The following is a 10,397-nucleotide window of genomic DNA, read 5'->3' on the forward strand; positions in this document are numbered from 1 at the left end:
CCCGAATAGCCAAAGCAATCTTGAGAAAGGAAAATGGAGCTGGAGGAATCAGACTCCCTGACTTCCGACTATACTACAAAGCTACAGTAATCTAGACAGTATGGTACTGGAACCAAAACTGAAATATAGATCAATGGAACGGGATAGAAAGCCCAGAGATAAACCCAGGCACATATGGTCACCTTATCTTTGATAAAGGTGGCAAGAGTATACAATGTAGAAAAGACAGCCTATTCAGTAAATGGTGCTGGGAAAACTGGACAGCTACATGTAAAAGAATGAAATTAGAACACTTCCTAACACCATATACAAAAATAAACTCAAAATGGATTTGAGACCTAAATGTAAGGCCAGAGACTATAAAAGTCTTAGAGGAAAACATAGGCAGAACACTCTATGACATAAATCACAGCAAGATCGTTATTGACCCACCTCCTAGAGAAATGGAAATAAAAAGAAAAATAAACAAATAGGACCTAATGAAACTTAAAAGATTTTGCACAACAAAGAAAGCCATAAACAAGATGAAAAAACAACCCTCAGAATGGGAGAAAATATTCTCAAATGAAGCAACTGACAAAGGATTAATCTCCAAAATATATAAGCAGCTCATGCAGCTTAATATCAAAAAAAACAAACAACCCAATCCAAAAATGGGCAGAAGACCTAAACAGACATTTCTTCAAAGAAGATATACAGATTGGCAACAAACACATGAAAGGATGCTCAACATCACTAATCATTAGAGAAATGCAAATCACAACTACAATGAGGTATCACCTCACACCAGTCAGAATGGGCATCATCAAAAAATCTACAAACAATAGATGCTGGAGAGAGTGTGGAGAAAGGGAACTCTCTTGCACTATTGGTGGGAATGTAAATTGATACAGCCACTGTGGAGAACAGTATGGAGGTTCCTTAAAAAACTAAAAATAGAACTACCATATGACCCAGCAATCCCACTACTGGGCATAAACCCTGAGAAAACCATAATTCAAAAAGTCATGTACCACAATGTTCATTGTAGCACTATTTACAATATACAGGACATGGAAGCAACCTAAGTGTCCATCGACAGATGAATGGATAAAGCAGATGTGGCACATATATACAATGGAATATTACTCAGCCATAAAAAGAAACGAAATTGTTATTTGTCATGAGGTGGATGGACCTAGAGTCTGTCATACAGAGTGAAGTAAGTCAGAAAGAGAAAAACAAATACCATATGCTAACACATATATATGGAATCTAAAAAAAAAAAAAAGTTTCTGATGAACCTAGGGACAGGACAGGAATAAAGACGCAGATGTAGAGAATGGACTTGAGGACACGGGTTGGGGAGAAGGGTAAGCTGGGACAAAGTGAAGGAGTGTCATTGACATGTGTACTCTACCAAATGTAAAAAGATAGCTAGTGGGAAGCAGCTGCATAGCACAGGGAGATCAGCTTGGTGCTTTGTGACCACCTAGAGGGGTGGGATAGGGAGGGTGGGAGAGAGATGCAAGAGGGAGGGGATATGGGAATATATGTATACATATAGCTGATTCACTTTGTTACACAGCAGAAACTAACACAACACTGTAAAGCAATTATACTCCAATAAAGATGTAAAAAAAGGAAAAACCAACATACCAAATTTGGGGAATGCAAGCAGTGGTACTTAGAGAGAAATATATAGCATTAAACTATATTAGTAAATAAGAAAGGTCTGGGACTTCCCTGGTGGTCCAGTGGTAAGGAGTCCACCTTCCAATGTAGGGCACGTGGGTTTGATCCCTGGTTAGGGAACTAAGATCCCACATGCCGTGGGGCAACTAAGCCCACGTGACACAACTAGAGAGCCAGTGTGCCACAAACTACAGAGCCCACACACTGTGGAGCCCATACACCACAACTACAGAGCCCATGCATCCTGGAGCCTGCATGCCACAACTAGAGTGAGAAATCCCACACACCACAACTAGAGAGAAGTCCATGTGCCACAACTAGAGAGAAGCCTGTGTGCCACAACTAGAAAGAAGCACACATGCCACAGTGAAGAGCCTGGGCGCCGCAACACAAGATGCCACATGCTGCAATGAAGATCCTGTGTGCTGCAAGTAAGACCTGATTCAGCCAAAAAAAAAAAAAAAAAATATATATATATATATATAATAATAAATAAATATTTTAAAAAAGAAGGAAGATCTGAAATTATTGACCTCAGCTTCCAATTTAAGAAACTACAAAAAGAAGAGCAAATGAAATACAAAGCAAGCAAAAGGAGATAAAAATCAAAACAGAAAGTCAATGGATAGAAACAAAACAATATAGAAAACCGACAAAAACTGAAAACTGGTTCTTTGAAAAGAAAAGTAAAATTGATAAACTTTTAGCCAGACTGATCAGAAAAAAAAAGATACAAAATACCAATATCGGGAATGAAAGAGATGACATTACTACAAATCCTACAGATATTAAAAGGATAGCAAGTGAATATTATGAACAACTGTACATATTCCTTCCCCCTAAAAATACTTCTATGAAGAGAGCATTACTCTGATAATGAAAGCAGACAAAGACAGTTCAGGAAAAGAAAACTACAGACGAATATCCTTCATAAATATAAATGTAAAATTTTCTTAAAATTTTAACAAATTGAATCTGAAAATCTGTAATAAGAATAATACTAAGTGTCCATCATTGAATGAATGGATAAAGAAGATGTGGCACATATATACAATGGAATATTACTCAGCCATAAAAAGAAACAAAATTGAGGTATTTGTAGTGAGGTGGATGGAGTTAGAGGCTGTCATACAGAGTGAAGTATGTCAGAAAGAGAAAAACAAATACAGTCTGCTAACACATATATATGGAATCTAAGGAAAAAGAAAAAAAAAAAAAGGTCATGAAGAACCTAATGGCAAGACGGGAATAAAGACACAGACCTACTAGAGAATGGACTCGAGGATATGGGGAGGGGGAGGGGTAAGATGTGACAGGGTGAGAGAGTGTCATGGACATATATACACTACCAAATGTAAAATAGATAGCTAGTGGGAAGCAGCCACATAGCACAGGGAGATCAGCTCGGTGCTTTGTGACCACCTAGAGGGGTGGGATAGGGAGGGTGGGAGGGAGGGAGACACAAGAGGGAAGAGATATGGGAACATATGTATATGTATAACAGATTCACGTTGTTATAAAGCAGAAGCTAACACACCATTGTAAAGCAATTATACTCCAATAAAGATGTTAAAAAAAAAAAAGAAAAAAAAAAGAATAATACATGATGCCTAAGTGGATTTTACCCGAAGACTGCAGGTTGTTTTAACATTTGAAAATCAATCAATATCATTCCTCATGTTGAAGAACCATCTGATCATCTCAATAGATAAAAAGAAAACATTTGACAAAATCCAACCTCCTTTCATGATAAAACCCAGGAAACCAAGAATAGGTGAAAACTTTCTCAAACTGATACAGGGCATCTACAAAAACCTACAGCTAACAGCATAGTTAATGTTGAAAGACAATGCTTTCCCGCTAAGGTCAGGGACAAGGCAAGTATGTCCATTCTCACTACTTTTATTTGACACTGTACTGGAGACTAGCCAGTATAATATGGTAAAAAAAAAAAGAAGTCATGCAGGCTAGAAAGGAAGGGATAAACCTATCTTTATTTGCAGGTGACTTGATTATCTGTGTAAAAATCTCATGGAATCTACAGAAAAATTTTCTGTAATACAAATGAGTGAGTTTAGCATGGTTGCAGTATATATCAACATATAAAACTCAATTACATTTTTATGAACTAGCAACAATCAATTGGAAATTGAAGCAAAAGTACTGTTTATAATAGCATAGGAAATTAAAAATGCTTAGGGTTAGTCTGCTGAAAGATATCAATTCTACCTATATTAATTTGTAAATTAAGTCTATTTTAAATCAAATTCTTTACCAGGTTTTTCAAGGGAATTTACAAACTAATTGTAAAATAACTAAAAAAAAAATAACACAAAACAGCTTATACAGCTCAATATGAAAAAAAAGACCGAATCAAAAAATGGGCAGAAGACCTAAATAGACATTTCTCCAAAGAAGATATACAGATTGCCAACAAACATATGAAAGGATGCTCAATATTGCTGATTATTAGAGAAATGCAAATCAAAACTACAATGAGGTATCACCATACACCCGTCAGAATGGCCGTCATCAAAAGGTCTACAAATAACAAATGCTGGAGAGGGTGTGGAGAAAAGGGAACCCTCCTACACTGTTGGTGGGAATGTAGACTGATACAGCCACTATGGAAAACAGTATGGGATTCCTCAAAAAACTAAAAATAGAGTTGCCATATGACCCAGCAATCCCACTCCTAGGCATATACCTGGACAAACTATAATTTGAAAAGATACATGCACCCCTATGTTCATAGCAGCACTCTTTACAGTAGCCAAGACATGGAAACAACCTAAATGTCCATCGACAGATTAATGGATAAAGAAGATGTGGTATATATACACACTGGAATACTGGACTCAGCCATAAAAAAGAATGAAATAATGCCATTTGCAGCAACATGGATGAAACTAGAGATTATCATACTAAGTGAGTAAGTAGGAGAAGGATAAATATATACATCACTTATATGTGGGATCTTTAAAAAATGGTACAAATGAACTTATTTACAAAACAGAAACGGATTCACAGACATTGAAAACAAATTTATGGTTACCAAAGGGGAAAGGCGGGGGAGGAATAAATTAGGAGCTTGGAATGAACAGATACACACTACTATGTACAAAATAGATAAACAGGGACTTCCCTGGTTGTCCAGTGGTTAAGACTATGCCTTCCAATGCAGGGGGTGTGGGTTCGATCCCTGGTTGGGGAGCTAAGATCCCACATGTCTTGTGGCCAAAAAACCAAAACATAAAACGAAGCAATATTGTAACAGATTCAATAAATACTTTAAAAATGGTCCACATCAAAAAAACCTAAAAAAAAGAAAAAATAGATTAACAACAAGGTTCCCTACTGTATAGCACAGGGAACTATATTCAATTATTCAGTATCCTGAAATAACCTATAATGGAAAAGAAGCTGAAAAAGATATATGTATATGTGTGTGTGTGTGTGTGTGTGTGTGTGTGTGTGTATATATAAAACTGAGTCACTTTGCTATACACCAGAAACTAACAACATTGTAAATCAAATATACTTCAATTAAAAAATAAACAAAAATATTAATGTGATAATTTACGAGAAGAGTGCTGTAGGCACAGGAACAGAAAAATACACCAGTTAGAATGAAATAGAGAGCCTGGAAAAGGACATTATTGAGAACTTGATCTGTGCTAGAAGTAGCATTATATGAGTATATATATACACATTCATACAGCTATATCCATTTTAATATTCATCTAATATCTCCCTTCCTTCTTTCCTTCCTCTATTCCTCCCTCCCTCCCTTCTCTCCTATCTATCTATCTATCTACCTACCTATCTAATCTATCTATCTGTCATCTATCTCCCCATGAGTTCACATTGATAGCTGTAATTCCAATTCAAGACACAGGGTTTATTTTATCCTTCCTTTCCTATTTACAACTCCCTTCTCTGACAGTGAGAAAACTGGCTCCCATTTACACAATATATTTTTTTATTTACTCAGTCCTAGAATGTACATAAAGTAGTTTCAGGGGTGTTAATTTTTGCCTCTGTGAAAAATAAGACTACTAATTAGTGTTCAGTGCTTGTTTAGGGACGTTTTGGGGTTTTAGCCTGAGGACATGTAGTCCTAATACTGTGTTCAAATGTTACCTGGGTTCTTTTCCCAATCTCCCTTCAGTGTGGTTATGTTATTCATGTGATATGCAGTTTGGTTCATTTGGGGGGAGGGATTGGGTTAAATTTTAGTTTTATTAAATTTTCCCCTTACTTGATGATTTTACTTATTTTCCTTTTTTGAGTATGTGAAACACTAACACGGTTCCAAAAGTCTGGATTGTACCAAAAATTATATTCAGATAAGTGTCTTTCTCCCACCCATATTTCCTGTCTTTTCCATCCATTTCCTGACATGCCCCATAGGTATCTAGTCTTAGCTTATAGTTTATCTTGTCTGTTTCTTTATGCTCAAGTGAGTAGACACATGTATATTTTCTTATTTTTTCCTTCTTTATTTTTATTTCTTCTTTCTTACACCATAGGTAGTATACTGTAGATAACCTTTTTTTAAAAAAAAGTTTATTTATTTATTTATTGGCTTAGTTGTGGCACGCGGGATCTTTCGTTGCGGCATGCGGGCTCTTCGTTGTGGTGCGTGGGCTTCTCTGTAGTTGTGGCGTGCGGGCTCCAGAGTGCGTGGGCTCTGTAGTTGTGGTGTGTGGACTCCAGAGCGCATGGGCTCTGTAGTTGCAGCATGTGGGCTATCTAGTTGTAGTGTGCAGGCTTAGTTGCCCCATGGCATGTGGAATCTTAGTTCCCTGACCAGGGATCGAACCAGTGTCCCCTGCATTGCAAGACAGATTCTTAACCACTGGACCACCAGGGAAGTCCCTCTAGATAACGTTTTGCACTTTGCTTTTTTTGTTTTTGTTAAACTTAACAGTAAATTCTGGAAATCATATCAATTCATAGAGATTTTCCTCTTTCAAAAAAATTCAAAAATTTTATTTTTTATTGAGGTAACATTGGTTTATAACACTAAGTTTCAGGTATGCAACATATTTCTACTTCTCTGCTCACCACCAAAAATTTAGTTTCCATCTGTCACCACACAGTTGATCCCCTTTACCCATTTCACCTTCCCCCACACCCCTTTTCCTCAGGTAACCACCACCAGAAAGAAAAATACCAAATGATTTCACTCATATGTGGAATATAAAAAAGAAATAAACAGAAACAAAAGAATGAACCAAATCCTCTGTCCTTTTTTTTTTTTTTTAAACAACTTCCATTGTGGGAATGTACCATTGTTTATTTAGCCGCTGTTATTATGGACTGAATGTTTGTGTCCTCTCAAAATTCCTGTGTTGAAGTCCTAACCCCCATTATGATTGTATTAAGAGTTGGGGGGGGGTGTGCCTTGGGAGATGATTAGATTTGGATGAGGGTAGAACCCCTTTCATGGGATTAGTGCTCTTATAAGAAGAAGAAGAGACACAAGAGCTCTCTCTCCATGAGTTTGTACAGGGGAAAAGACAGGTGAGCCAGAGAGAAGGCAGCTATCTGCAAGCCAGGAAGTGGGCCTTCACTAGACATCAAATCTGCTGGCACCATGATCACGGACCTCCCAACCTTCAGAACTGTGAGAAATAAATTTCTGTTGTTTAAGCCACCCAGTTTATGGTATTTTGTTATGGTAGCCAGAGCAGACTAAAACAAAGTGCGGCATTTGGATTGTTGAAAATATTCTGCAACTGCAAACAATGCTTTGAGGATAAACATGACGCAATGTACTTTCTTATTGTCGGGTATATCTTCAGGGTAAATTCCTAGAAACGGGATTGCTAATTCAAAAGGTAAGTGCATGGGTAGTTTTGTTAGATACTGCCAAATTACCCTTTACAAAAGTTGTACTAATTCACATTTCCTCCAACAATTTATGAGATGCTTGTTTATCCATTTCCTCACCATCAGAGTGGGTTGTCATTTTAAAAACTTGATAATGCGATAGGTAAGAAATGGTATTTTAGTGTAGTTTTAATTTGCTTTTCTCTTATGAGTGAGGTTGAAAACATTTTCATTTTCATATATAATTTTTTGAATTGCCTTTTATCTTTTGCCAGTTTTTCTTTGTTTTTATTTTTGTTTTTTCCCTCTTTCCCCCTCAATTTTTAAGTTACTTATATACTGGCATATTGGTCTTTTATCTGTAATGTATGTTGCAAATATTTTCTTCCAGTCTGTCGATTGTCTTATGACTTTGTTTATGGTGATATTTGCCATGAAAAATCATTATTTTTTATTTTAATCAAATTTATCGGGGGACTTCCCTGGTGGTGCAGTTGTTAAGACTCCGTGCTCCCAATGCAGGGGGCCCAGGTTCAATCCCTGGTCAGGGAACTAGATCCCACATGCATGCCACAACTAAGAGTACCCATGCCACAACTAAAGAGCCAGCAAGCCACAACTAAGGAGCCTGCCTGCTGCAACTAAGACCCAGCACAACCAAATAAATAAATATTTTTAAAAATTAGCAATCTTTTTTTTTTTTAGTGCACTTAGTGAATCTGGATTTGAGTCATAGTTAGCAAGCCTTCCTCTACATGCAGATTAAAGAGAAATTCACCTAGTTTTCTCCTAATACTTATATGGATTCAGTTTACATTTAGATCATTTGGAATTTATTCTTGAATATGGTGTGAGGTATAGCTCAATCTTATCCTTTCTCCAAATGGCTAACCAATTGTTCCAGCATCATTTATGAAAAAGTCCATTTTTTGCCCTAGTGATTTGAGTTGCTACCTTTATCATATACTAAAGTTCCATATGTACTTGACTTAATTTCTGATTTTTCTATGATAGACTTGACAAACTGTGATAACAGGCTTGTTTGTTCAAGTGCTAGCACCACATTGCTCTAATTATAGATGTTTTATAGTATGTTTTAACGTCTTGTATGGCTAGTTACCTTATATCTTTTCATTTTAGAGTTTTCCTTGCTATTCTTGGATTGCATGTTTATTTTTCCATATGAAATCTAGCACCAACTTGTTCCATTAAAAAATCTTATTGTTAGCCAAGACATGGAAACAACATAAATGTCCATCGACAGATGAATGGATAAAGAGGATGTGGTACATATATACAATGGAATACTACTCAGCCAAAAAAGAATGAAATAATGCCATTTGCAGCAACATGGATACAACTAGAGATTATCATACTTAGTGAAGTAAGTCGGAAAGAGAAAGACAAATACCATATGATATCACTTATATGTGGAATCTAAAGTATGACACAAATGAACCTATCTGTGAAGCAGAAACAGACTCACAGACATAGAGAATAGACTTGTGGTTACCCAGGGGGAGGGGGATGGGGGAGGGATTGATTGGGAGTTTGAGGTTAGTAGATGCAAATTATTACATGTAGGATGGATGGAAAAAAAGGTCCTACTGTATAACATAGGGAACTATGTTCAATGTCCTGGGATAAACCATAATGGAAAAGAATATAAAAAAGAATGTATATATATATATATATATATATATATATATATATGTATAACTGAGTCACTTTGCTGTACAGCAGAAATTAACACAACATTGTAAATCAACTATACTTCAGTTTTTTAAAAAGTAAATAAAAAAATCATTGTTATTTTTATTGGATTGCATTCAATTTATAAATTAACTTAGGGAGACCTGACATTTTTATAATATTGAGTTATTTTACAAAAGAACAAGAAATGTCTTTCCATTTGTTCAAGGCTACTTTTCTTTTGCTAAAGTTTTCCTCATGTATATGTTTTTAGATTTCTTATTATATTTATTCCTAAGTAATTTATCTTCTCTGTTGTCACATAGATGGGATTTTCTCTATTATATACTCTTACCGGTCATTGTATAGTTGAAGGCTGTTGATTTCTATATGATAATTTTACAGCCTGCTACTTTATTGAAATGTTAGTTTTATCATTGATTCCCTAGAGTCTTCTGTGTACATTAATATCATTTGCAAAATAGAGATAGTTTTAATTTTCTTTTCCAAATATCATGCCTGTAATTGATTCTCTTGTGTAATTGGCTAATACCTCTAGTATAATGTTGAATAGTAGTGGAGACAGTGGGCAAACTTACCTTGTTCCTGATCTTACTGGAAAGTTCTATTTCCCCATTAAATGAAATGCTGGCTTTAAGCACAAAGGGGTGTGTGTGTGTGTGTGTGTGTGTGTGTGCGTGTGTACATGTGCACACGTGTGTATTCACATGTTAAAAAATATCCATCAATTTCTGTTTTCTTGAGTGTTTTAAAAAGGAATCAGTAATGATTTTTGCCAAAGGCTTTTCAGCATCTGTGGAAATAAAGAGATTTTTCTCCTTAAATCTATACATAGAGTGTGTTAGTTAATTTATTAATATTTAATCAACCTTGTATTCCTGAATAAATCCCACTTGGATATGTTGTATCATTTTTACAGTGTGGTGTTGGATTCTGTTCATTAGGATTTTATGTAGACTGTTTTCATGAATATTCATGAGTGATATTTGTAATTTTCTTTTTCTTTATCAGGTTTTTGTATTATTTGTCTTTTATAAGAAGAGTTAAGAAGTTTTCCTTCATTTTCAAAGCTCTGGAAAAAGTTGTGAAGCACTATGACTATCTGGTCTTTGAAATCGTCAAAGAAATTTTGGTGAAACCTTAGGCCTTTGTTCTTTTTTATATGGAAATTC

This window comes from Balaenoptera physalus (assembly GCF_965194825.1).
Source record: "Balaenoptera physalus genome assembly, chromosome: 6".
NCBI classification, from domain to species: domain Eukaryota; kingdom Metazoa; phylum Chordata; class Mammalia; order Artiodactyla; family Balaenopteridae; genus Balaenoptera; species Balaenoptera physalus.